This window comes from Malaya genurostris, chromosome 2 (genome assembly GCF_030247185.1).
Source record: "Malaya genurostris strain Urasoe2022 chromosome 2, Malgen_1.1, whole genome shotgun sequence".
In the NCBI taxonomy this organism is placed as follows: Eukaryota; Metazoa; Arthropoda; class Insecta; order Diptera; family Culicidae; genus Malaya; species Malaya genurostris.
In genome coordinates, this window is record NC_080571.1 from 116,061,610 (window position 1) to 116,083,473 (window position 21,864).

The 21,864-nt window shown below is 34.3% G+C and overlaps 1 protein-coding gene across 6 annotated transcripts in view; it reads left to right on the forward strand.

The window, feature by feature from the left end:
* The window catches only part of LOC131432547 (Kv channel-interacting protein 4-like), a 119,212-nt gene that overhangs the window by 39,281 nt on the left and 58,067 nt on the right, over nucleotides 1–21,864 (forward strand). The window contains exons 1-2 of one of the 6 annotated variants that reach the window (XM_058598886.1): nucleotides 2,092–2,333; nucleotides 2,466–2,808. The exons of 1 other annotated variant lie outside the window; for it this stretch is intronic. The gene's annotated coding sequence lies outside the window, so the exon portion shown is untranslated. Of the gene's footprint in view, nucleotides 1–2,091; nucleotides 2,809–21,864 lie in introns of those variants that run through there. 4 more of the 6 variants (XM_058598884.1, XM_058598885.1, XM_058598887.1 and 1 more) reach the window with 4 other exon arrangements.

Here is a 21,864-nt window from a genome sequence, read left to right on the forward strand (position 1 = left end):
TTCAAATTAAAATAAACTTATATACAAAATTAATTAATTTTATCCAATTATGACTTCCGGTTCTCGAATTACATGATGATGAATTTTTAAAATTCAAACCGATATAGAAGATGGGATTGAGCTTCAAAGTTGGACTCAAAACTGTTGTAATTTATTCGTCATATGGCCCTACGAATCGGTTTGGGTTATGCTGATTCCTGAATACCGGCTCTGGAAGTACCTTAAATTACCGTAAACTCTAAAGTGGAACTTACATATCATGGCATCTTTAATCGATTATCACACTTCTAGATTTAAATTCGATCCGATTTGCAGTTTTGACATTACAGAGTAATGAGTGATTAAAATCTCAAATTGTCGCTTAAAACGACGGTCATTAAAATAATGTCATAAAAACTTAAACACCGATGAATATTCATGCAAAAAACACATGCAGATTGGTAAAAAAAGGTATCATCTCACTGCTAGGTGGATTAAACACGTTTTTTTTAATCAAATCGTATACCTCCTAAAAATCACCTTCACAATGTCGGTTATGTGGCAGGCGTGTGTGTGTAAAAATCAATAAAAGAACTTGAAATGGCGATTGACGGATCAGAAGGTGAATGCTCGCTAGCCAGCAGATGTCACATGGATAAGAACTGAGCATACGCGTACGCCATAATTTTGAACGAGATTTTAAAGATGAAAAAAATATCCTGCTCCTGGGTACCGTGCATGTTGTATACAAACAAAAAACAGGAACGTTTGCGCCTTTCGGAAGCGTATTCGGCCATGCCATGAGCGAAATCAATTCGGTAACGATTGGTGACTGTCGATGAAACCTGGATTCACTATTACACGCTAGAGAATAAAATGAGTGCTAGGCAATGGACTGAAGTCGTTACGAATATTCCGAAAGCATGGTGGGTCGCATAGGTCAGGAAATTGATTTTTGGGGTTTGTCACGGTTTAATTATCGAGTGTTACGATATTACTTATTTCATTACATTAGTGACGAAATAGTAAAGATTATTTTATAATATTTTATTAGTATTCCACTAACCGCTCAGTAAAGTTATTAACAAAAAGTGTTTTCAAAGACGAATACGGCACGATCGTTCGGAAGAAACTATGGTACGAATAAAACAAATAAAATAACATGAAAACAAATGCTGCTGTCTTTGAGAAGTCCGTTGATGTTGATATTTCGATCCGCAGCTTTGAAACACTGATGGAAACATACATCTGACTTAAGGAATAAAGATCCTCTCATGATTTCGGCATACTAGTTTTTATAGTCAGCTCGATCGGTTGGAGACTATAAAAACGTAAAATACCAAGAGCTTGAAAGAATGTAGCTTCTACAAATAATTTGACATATTAGTGTATTTGATCCTGGCGATCTGCAACAGTAATACTAACGGAGAAATATCGCGGCGTAAGCTGAATATTGTTTTTTGAACTCAAAATATTATTCCGTCGAAAAACAGTATGCCATGTTACGGTGTTGACCTTTTAAAACCCCATTATGAAGGTCATGTTCAATAGTCAAATGTGACACATGGGGCTGTAAATCCAAAGTTGCATATTTACTCAAATAATAGAAGTTTTCAGGATATATTTAATCACCATCAAATTACCAAATAAAAATATTTCTAGTGCAAAGTATTGCTGCATAAGCTAAACCCACCATTTATCGAGCCTTAAGCTACCACCTTAACCATAGTCAGTATATCTACAAGTGGTGTTGTCCTGTTCTACATTTCCGATAGGAGTTGAAATGCAAATGATATTGCAACTCAAGTAATCATATGTCGAGAGAGCTAGGGTTAGCGATTGTTTGACTTCCAAGCTCCAATCAGTAGCATTCCACATTCCAATAAGCAAAGTTGAGTGTGTATATTCGTTTCAATCGTCCACGTGTTCTTCACCACTCGTATTACGGTTCCCGCTGACTGTTGTACCTTATCAACGTCTATACGTCTACAACATTCCCGATTATATTCTCTAAAACACGAACAGCCGGTCAGGACGGCGCAAAATCTCTCTTTCGATTCCGATCGTTCTCTTTTCTTCTCCGTTAGTAAATAACTGACCCGACGTCGTCTGTGTTTCCCACGCCGCTTGATACCGTCGCCTGTTTACATGCAAGCCTCGGATGCAATCATATGTTATGTGTCAGTTCCCATTTTATCAGTTACATTTTCTCACACAGTGTGTCTAGGTCGGTGGGGAGTTTTGGACTATTTGTTCCGCAGTCGGTCAAATTCAGGGTCGGGTTTTCACTAACTTAATTATTATTATTTTTATCTACCCAGCTTGCAGCGACAGGCGTTGATAGGTTCAAGGCGGTACGTACGCACAAACTGACAAGCTGTATCATCTTAAAAATCAATGACGCGAGTGTCGGAGACGTAATTATACGACTCCTCGGTGTTTTAGTGGGCTGGGCTTGGTTTTCGTTGAAACAATTTTTTTTATAGAAAAAGAAGTACAATAGCCGTGTATCAGTTATCACCGTTATATAACATTATCCGTCACTAAACGATATGAACAAAGTGAAAAGGGTGAACAAAACCGAGGAAAATTAAATTCAAGAGTCCTCCGCGAAAAATTGCGAACGTGTCGAATGGTGGACGTGAAAATACTCGTGTAGTGAGGTGGTGCAGGAAGGAAGTTGTACAAGAGAGTTCTTACACATTGCTCGTTTGTGAAATTGTTTACTTACCACCTTCCTGCAGTTCATTCAGCGTGAGACGGTCTGAGGTGTGCATCGGATTTCAGTGTTTGAGTCAGCCTTTTTCGCAAGTAGGCATTGTCAGAAGTGTAAGAGTTCATTAATAAGCAAGTTATACAGAGTTAAGAAGCTCCGCAATAATTACTGGAAGCTCAGCCAGTACTCTTGAAATTACCACGAGTTTGCCGAAGTGCACGTATCCAAATAACACTGAACCAGTTTTGTTTTATAAGCGGAGAGTAGTAGTGGGAGTTTGCTGTTCGTATGGCAGTTCAGATACTTTTATGTTTTATCTTGGCTATGTCCTGTCTTATCCGTCTGTACTCAATCTTGTCTATCATTTTATTGAATGCGTTTTTGAAATATATTAAATGATTACTATATTTTTTTTTGACAGCTCTAGTTAACGATTCAAGCAAAACTGTTATATTTGATGCAGAATTTCACTTTCTACTTTGGCCAACTTTGCTTTGTACAGGACAGCTGCTTGGCTACAGAGATGATTGTTTAACCCTTGCATTCGGCAACTACCGAGTTTTCGTTGAATAGAACTGCAACAGAAAAAATATAGCTCGATTAACTTTTTGAGTTATATGCAGAGTACAATTGATTAACACAGCGAATAGTATTTTTTGATGTTTTAAATATTTAAAGTAATATTGCCTAAAGTTTGACTTTGACGAGAATATGTATTATCTTATTGTGGGGTATCTCTTCAAAATTAACCCTCTGAGATAGTGAAAAGTTTTTGATCGTGAATGTCTTTTATTGTGTTAAGAGCATAATAACATCAATCTTAAACCATGCGCCAAAAATATGCTCAGCAATTTATTGCAAAATCCGCAATCTCAAAATTTAAGCGGTCAACATCTTTAGATTTAGTGAACATCAAGGAGGGAAATTTAAGACGCTTGTTATCCATTTTCGTGGTCAGATTACGGTTTCGTTGTACGCAAGGAAAGTACACTCAACGTTGTTTAACTTCGTAAAAATTCAACAACTTGGATCTTTTTTGGATCAACGAATCGATCTCGAAGAACTGATTATTTTATTTAGGGGTTATCCTATGTTTGTGCTTAGGGCACATAACCCTATTAAATTCTCTGAACGTTTTGTCTTAGACTCGTCAGTGCATGACAGTTTATGTTGAACAGTTATGCTACCTAGCAGTCCTGCATAAATCGCTAAGCAGTCGTAAAGTTAATGCTATTATCAAAGAACTTTTTGCACTAGTGTTGAATAAATTTAACAATTTCTTTTTAAGGATAACGTGCGTTATGTTTCGTAATTATTTCAGATTGGAAAAAATCTCTCGAGTGGAGTTACAATGCATTTTGTATAATTGACATGTTTTACTTTTTTTTATAAATATAAAAAATAGGTATAGAATTCGCTTAAACTTTAGAAAATTTTTCCAAGGCCGAATGTCATATACCAATCGATTCAGCTCGACGAACTGAGTAAATGTCCGTGTGTATGTGTGCGTGTCTGTATGTGTGTTGTCAACTAAGAGGTCGAGATCTCAGAGACGGCTGGACCGATTTTGATCAAACTAGTCGCAAATGAAAGGTCTCCCCGTCACCCTGAACGCTATTGAATGGTTTTGAGATCGGATGTTTACTTTTTGAGTTATACGAAGTTTTATGTCAAAATTTTGGCAGTATCTGTCACACTTGACCTTGAAAACAGAACATGTCTCCAGCCTTAGATTCCGCACGGTAGCTATCCAACAAGCCATAGATTGTTAAAATCCGTCCATTTTTAACGGAGATATCGAAATTTTTGTGTAAACGACTTTTCCCTCTATTCCAGCAGTAGAAGTTTTAAGCGCCGTCTGGCAAAGAAATGCTTGGGAGCAACATAAAACACAATTTTTTATACTGTTACATACATTTATTTCTAAGTACCCAAAAGACTGTGTACAGTATGATATTTTCCCTCGGGCCGATTTTAGCACGGTTCGTTTTTGGCAACATAATCGTTCGAATATGTCATATGTAAATCAGATGATGGCAGAATTTTCGAGTTGAAAGCAATTGCATAATTATATTGATTTACAAAAATCCGGTCGTTAATCGATATCCAGAAACCGGGAAAGCCAAAATTAATTTGTTTGGCCGTCTACTGACAATGACTACTGATTGAAATAGTTTTGGAACCAGTTTAGATTTTTTTACGTTTTCTATTTCGCCGCTTCAAGTGAGGGATGTTAAACGGAACCGGAAGTCGCGTCTGGATGAAATTCAGGAATTCCATATGGGACCACAAGTCCTTTAATTTAAACTTAAGCTAGTCAAAATAGGGTTAGCCATCTCCGAAAAAACCTAGTAGGATAATTTGATACATACACACACATACATTGCTATACTCTTCGAACTGAATCGAATGGTATATGACGTGATATTACTTTCCTTTTGTGGTGTTTGACCTTCTGTTTCAACAGGCTTCGCAGTCGATTCTTATTGTACAGAATCCATTACATGGCTGGTACTACGATCCTACTGACACTAAGCGCATTGAACCCCTAATCCGGGACTTTCGAAATTATAGTTTTTTTTCATTTTACCCGCGCTCACACGATAACAATAAAACTACAGAGTCAGTCGACAAAATCAGAAACAGAACATCTATTAATTATAGTAATAAATCAAAATTCAATTTTTCAAACATTGCACCTCTGATGAACAACTTGGTAACTCCATGTTTGATACTTCGATGGGGACGCCTAGTGATTTTTCTTATATATACCAACATTGGGTAAGTATCTGTTTTAAATGGAATAAGAATTTTTGAAAGTTAGATAACGCTTTCAACATGCAAATTTTGGCCTTGTATTGTTTTTGAGGAAAACAATGATCATGGGTAAAATTTCTAAAGTTATATAAGCGAACCAATATCTATGTATCATGATTAGAAAAATACAGCTCAATTATCTTGCACACAGAATTTGCTATGATGCAAATAAAAAGTTTTACAACATGAGTAGTTTGCCGAAATTCCACTGTTTTATTACAGGTGTTTTATTAGCAGGTGATTCTTTTATCATACAAAATAAGTCCAAAATATGTCCTTAAACACAGATTGTAGACAAGATTTTCTCTGCAATTTTTTTGGATACAGATTGCAGTTAGAAATAAGAGATATTTTTTTATGCTGCACTAGCTATCCCCTAAAGTTTATTTCTGGATTTAAAATATGTATCTGGAATCAAATTATTCCTTGCAATGATCTTCACTCCAATTCAAACCATATTCAGGCTGCAGCATTAACAGTCAGCATTATCAAGCTGGTGCATTTCACTCCAAATTTGATTTATTAATTACACTCAGTACTTTGTTTAAGTTAATTTATTAAAGCTCTAGAACTCTCTTATTTCAGTTTACTCTCATATAGCCAAAAAATGAATAACCGATGGATTCGCACCACATAAATAATGTTCAAATTATCAAATGGTATGCGGAATCGCAGTGAAATACTAGTTTTGTTTTCTGTTACATGTCGAATTTATTCTACATTATCCTAAAACAATTATTTTGAATAATGTTAATATATTTTTGTAGTAAAAATTCTAGTTTTTTTGAGAAAGCAAAAACATGCTGATTTTAAACATAATCAGTATCTAGCGGGGGAAACAGATTGGAAAATTGACATTATGCAATGAAAAACCCGAAAATGTTACCGCAAAGACGGGACTCAAACCCTTTTTACCGGGGAAATTGTTTTACTAATTAAACTACCCTGCATATGAAAATTACGTTCCTTTTGTAAAATTTTACCTTTCTGTTTCAACAGACTTCGCTGCCAATTCTTAGCGTACACGATCCTACTGACACTTTCAGGTCGGGGCTCGAACATATGACAACTGGCTTGTAAGACCAACATCGCATGCATTGAACCATCAACCTGGGTTTAAAATTAACATTCAAGCGTCAATGCTTAATGTACAAAATCGTAACAATGTAATTCACAGTTCAGTAACTATGTGTTCTTCTATTCTATATTGAGTTCTTGCTGAAAAAATAGTGAAACATGAACTCAAAACTATTTATTAGCTTCAGCGCATTGATCACGGCTGTATGAAAAGTCAAAGTCTTGGCATTACATTCCTTTTGTGTAGTTTGGCTTTGCAGCCACGACACAACTGTATAAGTCATTGCTTAGTTTTCTGATCGGAGCAATTTTCTCGTTCAAATATCACGTAATGAACCTTCTAAACATTGATAACAGTCTACATGCATAATTTTTCAAAAACCTATCATTCTATTATTGAGATCATTTTAAATAAATTGTGCTTGGAAATTATCACTAAGAACCAATTTCACTTTTTTGTCACCATTGAATTATACTGTCCACTGTAACGTTACTATACTATCACTAAGATGTAATAATTACAATACAGATATCAATTCTGAACTATTTTTTCTAGTCTTCATCATTTTATTCGTTTTATAAGTTTGTTGGTATAAACTGATGAATACTGCAAAAAGTAGTTCAAAATATGTATCTGTATTGTGAATATTACACCTTAGTGAAAGTGTAGCAACGTGACAGTCAATATAAGAATTTAATTGTTGTGATCAAAGTGAAAAAAAATGCTGTCCATACAGGACTTTTCTATCTCTTGACGGCATTGAACACAATTTGTATACCGGAACATGACTTGGAAAACATGTACGATGTTCATTTGGTACCCATATTTTTTTCTATAGTTCAAGCAGTCCAGAACACGAGAAAAATACTAAAAAAAATTCCCCAACAAAACTACTCCTTCAGGGGTGAAAAAACAGTCTGTCTCATATATGGGACATTGTGCAATAAATTATCTGACAATCACGAAAATCAAATGTTTTTTTTTAATTATTAGTATGGTAAGTTACCAAACAACAAAAAAAAATTTTCAAGTTATTTTACAAATATAGAGCGCTCCAAGATTTTTTTTTAGAAAATAGCAGAAATAAGCTGTGTACGAAATTCTCGTTTTGTGTCAGGTAGATGCCGCTAACTTCTCTCGATATGAAGGGGATGCTATGAATTTTTTTTGTGTGTTGAGAATGCGTCCCAAATATGGAACACCATGCAATCGGTGAAAAATATACATTACAACGCTTTGTAGAATTTTTTGAACTGTGTGTCCCATATTTGGGACTCAATGCAATTAAGTTAAATGATTTCGCTTGGAGGTTCTATGACCATATATTTGATCCTTAATCCGTATTCATCCAATAATGTAGGGAAAAGAACAAAACTTAGCACTGAGGAATTCTTTTGATTATTAGTAAATTGATACATGGCCATATGGAGGGTAAGAGGTGTTCATGTACGGCAGTAACTTACATACACAGGCAAAATTGTGATTCTAGAAATGAGCAAAATGAGTTATGATTTGGGAAAAATAGTATATTTTCAAGTTATGATAATACACCATGATTAAAAGTTCTAAATAAACTTGAGTTTAAACGAACTGCATGAAAAAACTCGTGTTGTTTGAAATATTTATGTGGATCAATACAGCTTGGGTTGTTATATTTCTAAAACAAATTAATCAAAGTGGATGAACAAAAAAATTTCTGATTTTCCTTTGTTGGCGTTCCAAATTCACAGTCGAATTTATTTTCCGGTTCAGCTCTTTGAATATTATTCTTACAATAACAGTCACATCAAATATGTGGGAACACATTCAAATATATTTATACAAAATGTTTGTGTTTGCCAAATTGAAAGTGTACTCGTGCTTAGTCTTTTATGATGTCAATTTTCGGTTCATTATCTTTACGTTGTCAATTGGGTAAAACAACACAATTATGAAATGAATATGCCTCAGGATCAAGTAAACATGTTCAGCAGTTCTTGCTTTTCAATGTCTGCTTTTTGCATTACCATCAATCTATTGAGCAATCCATTACATCACTTGAGACAGAGGATTCAAAGTGATATATGGGTAGAAAATTGGGATTACGAGTTTTGAAAGAAATATATTCCTCAAGTAACGCATTTCTGAACCATGATTTATTTTCAAGGGAGAAGACTTATTGCTCATGGTTTCATGATAAGTTAAACTGGTTTTCTAATCATGCCAGCAATAACAGATTTTTTTCTGTGATAGTTTACAGTAACTTGTTAGCATAATTCATTTGAAAAATAAATATTAGAAATATCCATAAAATTATCAACATTCCATTCGCGATGCATACATATCCTGCACTAATGTTTCAAAATATTCCAAGTAACCATTCCTTTCGAATTAAAATCAAATTTTAAATTTACATTTTATCAACTAACTGAAACCTCAATAGAAATATCTTTTCCTAAAATTGATTATTTTGAAATATCCTTCAACTGTAAAAGCAATCATAAATTAGAAACCCGTTAAAGTCTTTGCTGCGTAAAACCTACTCCAAGGACAGAGAGGTTTCTTTTTTTATTTCTCAGACAACCAGACTGGAATAAATGCACTAGGCTCCGCTAATTTCGATTCCATTCTCGTCTCTGATTGTACGCAAACCCTAATGGACCTGGCAAACAAATGAAAACTCATCCCGATGGCATATGAGGCATATGAGAATCGACGGAAACGAGATGTGTGACGAACAGACCGTGAACCATTCTTTGAATTTCGATCCAGTAATCTCCAAAAGAAGTTTGATTGCTACGCACCAAACAAAATATATATTCGAATTTGACTGCTGACGTAATTCTATCACGGCTCACGAATTGAACGGATGGTACGAAAAATATACGCATGATTATTATTCGACATGCTATGTTCTGATTGTCAGCAATGCAAATTACATGTTTAAACACAAAAAGTTACAATGTAAAACATTGTCGTATTCAAATATGTGTCATGATGAAGATATGTCAAGTGTTTTTGCGTTGTTCATATAGAAAAATATGCAAACACTGTGACTTTTGAATTTCATATACCATTTAAACAGTTCGGTGAGATCGCAGAATGTACGTGTGTGCATATGCGCTCGATTTTGTCGGAGATGGCTTAACCGATCTTTACAAATTTAGATTCAAACGAAAGGTCTTACTTTCCTTCCTTTACTATGGAGTTTCATTCCAATCTGACTTCTGGTTCCAGATGATATGTTCAAAAAGTTATTCGATGGCTAAATCGATTTTAACAAACTTGAATTCAAATGAAAGGTCTTGCAATACTACGATTGAATTTATTTAGACTTCTAGACTTCTGGTTATGAAATTATAGGAATTTTAGGGTCGGGGTGTAAAAACCGATGAATAAAAATCTTTGAACTTGCCTTATGATTGTAATATCGTGTACGGCTTGTTATTTGCTGACCAAACGAATTCATTTCGGTTATACCGGTTCCCAGTTCCCGGTTCTGGAAATAACTAAAAACTCTAAAACGAAACTCCTTACATTTTCTCAGAAATGACCATTTAGTGGCGTTAGCAGTTCAACGTAAATTGTCCACGCACTGATGGGCCGAGACGAAACGTAAAATTTTGAAATGCTCAAATCCTCACCAATGATTGTTCTGTTTTATTTTTCGCACAAAGACGTACTGCCCATACTTGCATATCAGTCCCATGTCGATTTTCGCCAATTTTGAGTTAGCTTGAAAAATGAAATCTATCCTCAATATACTCTCAGAACTTGCAATAAAAGTTGAGGGTTTGTTCAGTAAAATGTTGAAAAATTTCAACTCATGTCTGTCCCATTCAGTGCAAATTTCAATATTTTAATTGGTTGCAATATTGGAATAGCAAAGGTGTATTACCGATATTTCATATAATAACACCATGATTTAGCATTAGGTAGCACAATAAATAAAAAAAATTAATGACTTATTTGGTACGAATAGCAGTTTTCGAATTACAACGATTTGAAGAATTACCTATATTTGGTAGCAATTTATATTCAAGGATCATATTACATGTAATTAAAGTTACTTCGTAAACTGAAGTTACATTTGCTACTGGTCCAATAATATTCCAAATTATGTGCTGAATCGTTGTTCAGATGCTCTGAGTCGATCACTAGCATAATTAACCTTTCAATCCTGCAATATAAAGGTAAATTGAATGACATATTAACATTTGTGAAGTGATGACAGTAGAATGTTTAGGGATTAACCGTATTTTATGCTAGGGCATATAACCAATTTCACTATTTTCACGTTTCGTCTTAGACTCGTTAATGCAGAGCAGTTCAAGTTGAACTGCTTAGTGCAAACTTAAACAGTTCAAGTTGAACTGCTTAGTGCAAACTTAAACAGTTCAAGCCAGTATTAGCTTGTTTTCGTTCGAAACGTCAGGAAAGACTTAGCACTACTGTGCTTATTAAAAGTATGTTGCAAATTGCGACGAGTATGTTGCAAATGCTTAGCGGTTCAAATTGAACTGTTTCAGTTTGCACTAAGCAGTTCAATTTGAACTGACTAAGCTAGTCTTTGACAAGAGAAACTAATTGAAATAACAAAATTTTTCAACAAGTAACAATAATAGAAATAGTTAAAACATGATGTGTTTATCGTTTTGGCGATAGTCTTCTGTAATTGTTTTAAGCCACTTAGTAAAGACACAGAGAACAGACATCCAAGCTAGTACAAACTTTTTCAAAAATGCTGTGTAAAGCATACAAGTGAAAATCCGTTAAAGATCACCTTTGCGCACGACTTTGCATGTATGAATTCTCATTGTATGAAAGCTCAAACGCAAGAGCATATAAGGGATTACTGGGTTGCTCGATGCGCCTCTACAGGAGAATTGCTACTTGATGATTGCTTTTAAAAACAACCGTGAAATTTTTTACACAAATTGAAACCGTAAATCAAGTCTACTATCGCCAAGTACTCGAAAGATTGCGAAAACTAGTCAACAGGGTGCGCTCAGACATCGGTCGTAACTCGATGCTTCATCACGGTAGCGCCTGGTGTCACACCACAACCAGCATGTCCCAGTATTTAGCTTCTAAAAGGAAACACCACTATCAGTGTTTCGACAGCCGCCTGTGACTTTTTTGTTCCCTAAAACAAAATCGATGGGCAAAGGAACCCATTTCAAGTCGATTACGGACATCCAGGCGGCCGTGACGAAGGACTCGCAGACATCCCAGACGAAGCGTTTCAGAAATTTTACGAAGCATGGAAAACGCGCTGGAATCGTTGTATAGTTGCCCAAGAGAAATACCTTGAAGGGTATGGTAGAGTTGTAGAATAATTTCAAAATATACGGTTTCATGTAATCAGTCTAATTACTTGACTGTCAAACCTCGTAGCTCAATTGATTGTACTCGTGATTCTTGTGTTCTGATATATGTTTAAGTGTTTACACGTGTAATTCCATGGCCATGCGTATTAGTAGCCATATTTAAGTTATTCTCGTGAATTTCAGTTATTTGACGAGCTACGTTTTGATAAATTGTCGACACCTTTCATATTTTTTGCTGAGCGATTTTGTTTCTTTGCTATTTTAAACATGAATAAGAAACTTTGTACCAGTAAATAACAATTACCAAATACCAAGTATTTTATGGTTTTATACACCAGTGCCAAAAAAGTGATCTTGCAAGTAGCATTTACTTTACGTTTTGTCGGATTTACCGTGTGGTTGGTATTTGAACCTAAGTAGGCTGGCTGCAAAGTATCGACTTACTAATTCAGCTATATCTATCCCTCAAGCGGTTTATGATGAACCGCAAAAGTGGCATTAGCAGTTCAACATAAACTGCTACTGCACTGATGAGTCGAAGACGAAATGTAAAAATAAATAGAGGACAACTGCCAAATTTTCATCATATTGTTCAATTTTGTTCAGGTATAGTAGGTAGTGTTTTGAGTATAGGGAATGGAAATCAGCCGTACTCTATACTAAAAACGCCACCAATACATGTCAAACATTTTTGCTAACGGTGTCACTTCGATATGTCGCCTCCACCGGTTGAAATTGTCCGGCGTCAATATTTTGAATTAACGCACTAATTTAAAACTAATAGAAATATAAATAATTTACTATGATAAAAAACCCTTCTTAATCCACCCCATCTTCGAGAAAATCGAGCTATAAAAAAATCGTTGAAAAGTTCACGCACATACACGTTCTCACAACCACACACACACACATACAGACATTTTCCGATCTCGTCGAACTGAGTCGAATGATATATAACTCTATGGATCTCCGAGGCTCCGTTCAAAAGTCGGCTTTGCTAGCAATTCTATTACCTTGCTGTAGAGAAAGACAAAAATGTTTAATCCACCATCCACCAATAGGTTTAATACATAATTTCATATATATATATATATATATATATATATATATATATATATATATATATATATATATATATATATATATATATATATATATATATATATATATATATATATATATATATATATATATATATATATATATATATATTATATATATATATATATATATATATATATATATATATATATATATATATATATATATATATATATATATATATATATATATATATATATATATATATATATATATATATATATATATATATATATATATATTTATTTTGGGACCCTTGAATAAAAACTTTAAAAGTTCTTCTTACTCATTAATTTACAAGACTTAAAACGAGAAATTGGATCCGAATAACAGCTACCGTAAGACCTTTAATGTGAACCTTATTGTGTGAAAATACGTTCAGTATTCTCTTGGAAAAGTGAGTTACAATGCTTGACGTACACACATAAACAAACATACGCACACGTACATTGCTCAACTCGATTAACTTAGTCGAGTATGACACAATTCTCACTCGTCAAATTTACAAGTGGGTGCACAACCTTTCTAGGGTAACGGCTCCCTATTTCATCTGAGCTCCTATTTTCATCTTATCCCGTCAGCTCATTACTTTGAACATGATTAATATTTCACAACCAAACTGTGGAATGTTTTAAAATGATTATTCAAGCTATTGTCACACTTTCTCATTGAAAGAAATGGTTTTAAATTCTTCGGTGATCGTTTTTTTTCATTTGAAACAAACTCACTTTTTAATTTAGGACACATTTTCGTCTCAAGCTTTACAGTTCGTCATGTTTCTGAAACTGATCTTTTTCAATCAACTAATCGAACCGTCTCAAAACATGATCTCTATTTCGTAGCAGTCATGCTTGATGACTTCATAATAAGTAATGCACTTGCCACTTGTTTAATTAACGATTAAAAACTTAAAAAACTACCCGACAAGCAATAAAAGTCTTCAAGAATATGAGATGAAAGTTTTTCACTTAGTTCACTTGATTGCGCTTTGTTTTCATCTCATTTGGTGTCGCAAAGTTGCCAAGTTTTCTCATAATGTTACAAAAAAAATTGTTTTCCTTCTTCAAATTATCCTCAACAAGTATTTTTTTGGTATCCGTGACATTAGTTTAATTATATTGTTGATATTTATATTTCAACAAAATTGTTTCGGCTTCGAATATTACCAGAAAGAGCGTGTTAAATACTAATGAAATAACCATTGTGGCAAATCTAGTAGCACTGGTTTCTTTCCGCTATAATATGTCAACATAACGCTGTTAATGCCCCGTTTACACTTCTGCTGGCTGCCAGCATGCTGGTGTCAGTGTACTGCCCTCTTAGGAAAAAACGTTCAACTGTGGTCCAATGATCCAAAGTATTGGACCAACGAAGGACCACCGTTGAACGTTTTTTTCCTCAGAGGGCAGTACACTGACACCAGCATGCTGGCAGCCAGCAGAAGTGTAAACGGGGCATAAGTGTATGTGCTTCATCGACTGTGCACAGAGATGCCAGATACTTTCATAGAAAATATGCATCTGCTCTATCTGTTTTCACTAATAAAATGAATCAGTTCAAATTGGTTTAAAATTTTTATATAAATGTTTATCAGTGTTCACCATCAAATATTCGAACGAAAGATTTCCATTTTAATTTTGATTTGTCCGTTTATTAATAAACTTTTAAAGAAGTACTGTAATCAAATACTAACAGGTACTTAGAGAGAAGTCTTAATTTTTACTTCTTACTTTTTATGAACCTTTACAAATCTGTATGAAATTTAGAAAATCTGTATAAAATCTGTACTCTGATTTAAATCAGTATGCGAACGCAAAAATCTATACAATACATATAAATCTGAATAAATGGCATCTCTGGTTCTGCATTTTGTTTTCAGAAGATTTTTTTTAGAATTTAAAACGAAAGATAACAGAAACGATCCAAAAAATTTAAACGTCGAAATGATTCCAAACTGTTTCTAAAAATATCGTGTGTTGTCTCATAGTTGGCATTAGGCCCTTTTTAAGACAAATTCTGACATTTTGAACCTGAGAGTGTAATAGTGCAATATTTTGGTTTTGATTGCTGTCGTCATTGCTAATTTATGGGATGAACAAAGGACCAACGATAGGATGAATATAAAACTTTTGAGATGAAATAAGGAGCCCAGTAGTAAACATATCAGAAGTGTTTTTTGCTGATTTTTTTAAATATTATTTTAGTTTCCAAGGAATGTGAATCAATTCCCAATGTGGAGCAAGGCGAATTAAGCAGAAATATGAAAAATCGTAGTGATTTTAGTGGCTAAATCAGGTTTTAAGGATAACGTCCTTACAAATGAGATGAAATAGGGAGCCCTTACCCTATATGAGAAAGGCAGAACAGAAAGTGTGTCACCCAGTACGAAGGAAAACATCATTTATTTTCCCTGTCAGGCGAAAAAGATTTTCTGATCGTCAAGGCGGAGGTTTGTGACGGAATGACTAATCAACTTTTCATTACGAATCGTATACAGCACTACTCTTATTTCAATTGCCGTCAAGCGTGAATTGAAAAGAGTCTCCAGCATTCGAAAAAGTCGGTATTCACAGTGATTGCAAATGACAAAAAAGATTCACCTCTAGTTAAGCTGAAGAAAATAAATCGATCGATAATTTTAACGAATGTTCATTATAGAACAGAAACTGTTTTTTTAAGAAATTCCAGGATATAACTCAGTTTCTAACCGTACACGGAAAGCAATCCGTTATTGCTGTCATGATTATAAAATCATGAAACCAATCATTTTAAACTCTCATGGGGTCTTCCTGATTTTTTGATCAAATCATGAACAATAAGTCTTCTTCCATGGAAATTAATCGTGATCTGAAAATGCGTTATTTGAGGAATGTATTTCATACAAAATGCGTAGCTCCAATTTTCTACCCGTATATCACATTGAACCTTCTGTCTCAAGTGATGTTATGGATTGCCTAATAGATTAATTGGGAGGTAAAAAGCAGACATTAAAAAACAACAACACTCAAAATGCTTACTTGATTTTGAGAATTATCTATTTAATGTTTATAATTTATTTGTATTTTTTATCCACCGACTGACAGAGAATTTACATCATAAAAGACAATGAACGGACTAAGCACGGAAAAAACCTTTCATTTGGCAAATATCAACGTTACGTTTAGTATGTATAAATAAATTTGAATGTATTTTTATATATGAAGTTTCTGTTGCAGCTAGAATATCATTCTAAGAGCAAGCGTAATTCGAAAAATAAATTCGACTAGAAATTTGGAGAATCAAGCAATGAAACTTAGAATAATTAACTTGTTTAACCCCTTAGTTTGATTTGTTCCATAGATATAACAACACAGGCTATATTGGTACACCTAAATATTTTAAATAAAACGTGTTTTTAAATAATTTAAAAAAAATGGAACATCATGCCGTGGTTTAAAACGCGGTTTATATGAATGCGCAAGATTTCGATATGAAGTTTGGTTTTTATTTACATAAGTTTTTCGTTTTAGTAAATTCTCCAATACGAAATAAAACTTGGAGCAATTAACGCAAAACTGCTTAGAAAATACGTTATTTTAAGCGTTGAAGAACGATTCAAAAACTTCTTGAAAATTAAAATAATGAATTAATGTTAGCATTTGAGACATTGGTAAATGTCAAAAAAAAATCAAGAAGAACCAATCGCGTGAAAAATACGATCTTCACACCTATTATTTATTTCATATTGTAAAACATAACACCTGAATTTATGTTGCAAAGATCGTTATTGTATCAGAGACACGCTTAAAGCTACACCGCGGAGCGTTACGATTAAATTTCAGCGAAATTATTTCAAATGGTTCATGATCCGAGAACTTTTAATCATGGTGTATTATCATAACATGAAAATAAACTCTTTTCCCCAAATCATGACTCGTTTTGCTCATTTTTAGAATCGGAATTTTGTCCGTGTACTCCATGCGACACATACTAAATAATTTCAGCTTTGGCAAGCAATTTGCGTAGTTAGTTCTAACACAAGGAATCATTGGTACATGCTTTGCCAACTAGTGTAGTCATACGTGATCGCTGTTTGTCTGCTAGAGAAAGAGATAACAAAACATTTTAACACACTGTAGAGTCCTTTAATAGTTGCAACTAATATAAATCAGTAGCTAATAACCGACAGCTGTAATCATGGAATGATCGACTATTTCATTCAGTCGATGAATAAAATATGACATTGGTGACATTGCCGCGATGATTCATTGTCCCAACAGATTTTTATCAAGATGAGCACTACAGAGAATGCCCAAGAACATGTAGCTAACTATCCAAATTCTTTGCTTTAGTATATCACATGGCTACAAAAATCAAACTATCAGAAATGAGGTACCAAAACACCTAACTGTCTAAAATACTTGAAAATAAGAAAATAAATTATGTCTAGTTATCAAGAGATAATGTAACTACATAGCTGCCGTGGTAAAATGGACTTGTGCGAAGGTTATGTGAAATTTAGTTGTTTTCTGAATTGTCTATCACATTCACAATTTAACATATTCAACTAAGATGTTTCAATTTGTAGCTCTTTATAATCTACAAATAGATTAAATGCACTGGAATATACATGTCACATGTCCCATTTTGCTTATTTCACCTCACACTAACAAAGAACAGCTTTTCTGTTTAAAAAAGGAGAATGCAAATCTCCTGAAGCTTTTCCAGGTATCATCTAGGGTATCTTATTATACATTGTTTTGAAATGCTGCGAAAATTCCTACATTTCCCTACGACATATAAAAGTTGGCGATGTTTAATGCGCCTCACCTAGTGGAAAAATAAATGAAACCTCTCCGAAGAGCGCATTTCGTTTATTACGTATGCTCGTTCATGCTTTGCTTCAAGCAGCAAGAGCAAGATGATGCACATAAATTTGTCGAGTCGGGATGTTGCAGACATATGTGCATAAGTTTTTTTTTAAATTTCGTATATTAAAAGACAAGTGTTTGATAAGCTTTTGTCGTACGTGGCTATTAAGGATTGAATACATTATGTAGAACTTGTCTCTAAAGTAGAGCACAAGTTTCGCCGAAAGCGGTGAAAATGATGTTTTTTTTTTGTAAGGTGTCACGTTTCACCTATTTAGATTTAGTGAAATTTTGAAGAGAACTATTTCAATTATGTGTAAAAGTTAACCAACTTTAATCAATTCCTAAAATAATTAATGTGCACTTGAAAAAACGTGCTTGCATTTTGAGGGTTTATCTTTCACTACTATGAGTAACGAAGTTTTCTATGATTTGTGTCAGAATATCTGAGAAATCTATAGATCCGGAACCCGAAGTCGGACCCGGAAGAAATTAATCAGCAACCTATGAGACTATAAGAACTTTTATTTGAGCCTAAGTTTGTTGAAATCGATCAAATCTGTATAAAATGTTCAAAACGACGTATGTAACAATGAGAGATTCTCTTTGTTTACTTTCTCTTTCGATTATTGTGAAATATTCCTGCTTTTTTCGGTAATTTCTCCAGAGCAGATTAAAAGATGATAGCTTTAGTTATTATTATCGGCAAATGATTGGAGAGAAGGATTGCTAAGAGTGCCGTAATAATCAAAAGAGAAAGTAAACAAAGAGAATATCTTATTGTTAGATACGTCGTTTTGAACATTTTATACAGAAATCATCTCTGAGAAAATTGAGTTAGTCTCGTTTTAGCGATTTTGACCACTACTTCCAGTACTTTTTGAACCGGGAACTAGGAACCAGTATAGCCGAAGTCGGCTCGTTTAGTAAGAAACTAATATAGCCTACAAATTAGATCAGTTTTGAGTCAAATTTAAAAGAATTTTACCCTCTTTTGCATCGTCGCTCTGAATGACGGTGTGTAATTTTAAACACACTTTAACATATGAAAGCATGATGAAATCCAATATCAACCACATACTCACTCACACACATACATACACAATTAGCCTTCCGTTCCAATTTTCACTAGTCAATTTTTCAAAATATTGCATGAACTTTTTATATGAGAAAGGTAATAAGTGTACTTTTATAGAAAATACTAACAAGTAGGTACAAACTCAGTAAAAGATTTACAAATTTACATAATTTTCATCTGAAAAATATAGATTTATATTTGGCAACCCTGCACACAATACGAAATTGTACAAACCACGCTGCGAACGGAGCAAAGCCGCACGCATCGTCATTTTGAATGACGATTTAAATGTTTTGACACTTATCGCCCTATAATTTTGGAACCGGAAGTCGCATTTTGATGAAATTGCACAGTATATTTAAAGACAATAAGAGCTTTAATTTGCATCATGATTTATGAAAATCGGTTCAACCGTTGCTGAGAAATCGATGTGAGCTCTGTTTTTGGAGTTTTTCTTCACTATTACCGGTGCTTTCGGAAGTGTAAACCGGAGAATAGTAGTCCCAAAGTAGTTTCATATATTCACTAACTAACAAGATCTGCCAACTAGATGAATATATCAGAAATTTTATAAAAATGTGCACCTCGTTTCGCCATCGCTTGTGAAAAAATCCTCATGAAATTAAAATTTTTCACTAATTGCACTGTAATATCGGAACCGGAAGCCGGAACTAGATCAGTTTTTCGAGACTTTTTTAAAGAATTTCAAGACCTTTCATTTGCAACTTAGTATGTGAAAATCGGTTACGAAATTTCCGAGAAAATTGAGTACACATTTTTTCATTCATATCACCCTGTAATTCCGGAACCGGAAGTCGGATCGGGATAAAATTTAATAGCTGTCTATGGGACCATAAGACCTTTCAATTGAATCTTAGTTTGTGAAAATCGGTTCAGCCATCTCTGAGAAAATTGAGTGACATTATTTGTCACATACATGCATACATACATACACACAGACATTTTGCGATCTCGACGAACTGAGTCGAATGGTATATGACACCCGGCATCCGGGCCTCGGCTGTAAAGTTGGTTTTCACAGCGATTGCATAGCCTTTTTATATGAGAAAGGCAACAAATAACAAAACGAATAAGTTGGGTATTTTGGAAAAAAACGAAACAGTAATTTATAGAGTTGCTTATGGAATAAATCTATAAATCTAAGGCACAAATCCCTAACTAAGCACAAAATTCTAACTAACTTGTTCCAAACCATTATTTATGGTTGTTTTACCGGTTATTCTACGAAAAATTAAGAAAGATATCTTGTGAGTATTTGCAAATCGCATTTAAGGGGGTCAACTAACGTTTGCATTTAATAAAATGGACAAAAATCGCCGAATTTTTATGGGTTCACTTTCACCCGCCCTGACAAATTACCTTCGATGGGACATTTTTCAAAAGCAATTATCTGTCCTAGCTAGCTAGCGGAAAAACGTCCATTTTTATTGCACGTTTGCAACGGACGTTTTTAAAGCAAATTTTGTTTTTTTTTTGAGAAACCGTTGAAACAAAATAATTGATATATCTCATATCTTTTTTCAATACATTAAAACAATGTTTGGAAATTTGTTGAAGTCATTACATAAAATATTTTGGAAGATATATCTATCAACAGGAACAGATATGAAACAAGAGGTGCTTCGCGGCTGCCATGAATCCGACTGTTCTTTTCATTGGAAATTAAAAAAAGAGGAGAAAATAATTCTTTGAAAAGTTTCAAACAAAAAGATGGAGCTTATACAGGGTCCGCCATGTAACTTTTTTTTAAACATGCAATGAAACACAAACGGTTCATCCGATTTCAAAATTTATTTTTTCATATTAAAGTACAATCCTTTCGGGTAATTGTGGAATACAATTTCATTCAAATGGCTGCCTCGGCTGGCCTTGCAGTACGTCATACGGTCGGTCCAGTTTTTTAGTACATTTTCGATTGTATGCAGCTATGGCTGCACGAATGTTGTCCTTCAAGGCTTGAATTGTCTCTGGCTTATCCACATTACACTTATCTTTGACAGTCCTCCAAAGATAATAGTCTAACGGCGTCAAATCACAGCTCCGAGGCGGCCAAACGACATCCGAATTTCGACTGATAATTCGATCTTCGAAGACTGTGCGCAGAAGATCGGTCGTAGCGTTGGCTGTGTGGCACGGAGCGCCGTCTTGTTGGAAGCAAATGGTGTCCAAGTCTTCCTCTTCAAGTAACGGGAAGAACCAATCGCTAATCATGGCGCGGTAGCGCTCGCCCTTGACCGTGGCGGCGGCTCCTGCCTCATTCTCGAAGAAAAATGGCCCAATGATGCCGCCAGACCCTGTATATGTTCTAAAAAAACAAACAAAGCAATCTTAACTCTTTTAGTTTCGTTGGAAGTTGCACATGTACTAAAGAAGCTGTATAAATTTAAACAGAATCAGTCAAATAGTTTTCGAGATATCGTGGTATTGGATATTAAAACCGTGTTTTGGGAAAAACGCGTTCGAAAGACTTATAACGGCATGTATTCTACTGCATGTAACTTTTCTACATTTTCAAATTTCCGAAAATTCTTTCACGCACGTCTTCTATACCTATTTTAGACGTGATTTATATCAAAATAAAATAGCGTTTTTGAATCTGACAAATTAGCTAGGTAAATATATGCGTAAAAAAAGACCCTTTGAATGGTTTCTATTTCGATTTCCTAACATTCGATTCGATTGAAAGACACGAATTTCAATAAACCTTTGACAAGCCGAATAACCACTGAAGTAGGATTATTTTTCAACTTGACATTTTGTTATAGAAATGCTTCTTCGTAAAAGCAAAATGGAGTTTTAAAAATGCATTCAAATTGCTTTAGCTGTAATTTCTGCAGTTTTAAAATTTCAATAAACAAATCATCGATGGTTTCAATAACAATTCTAAAATTAAAAATGCCCATTCTTACTACTAA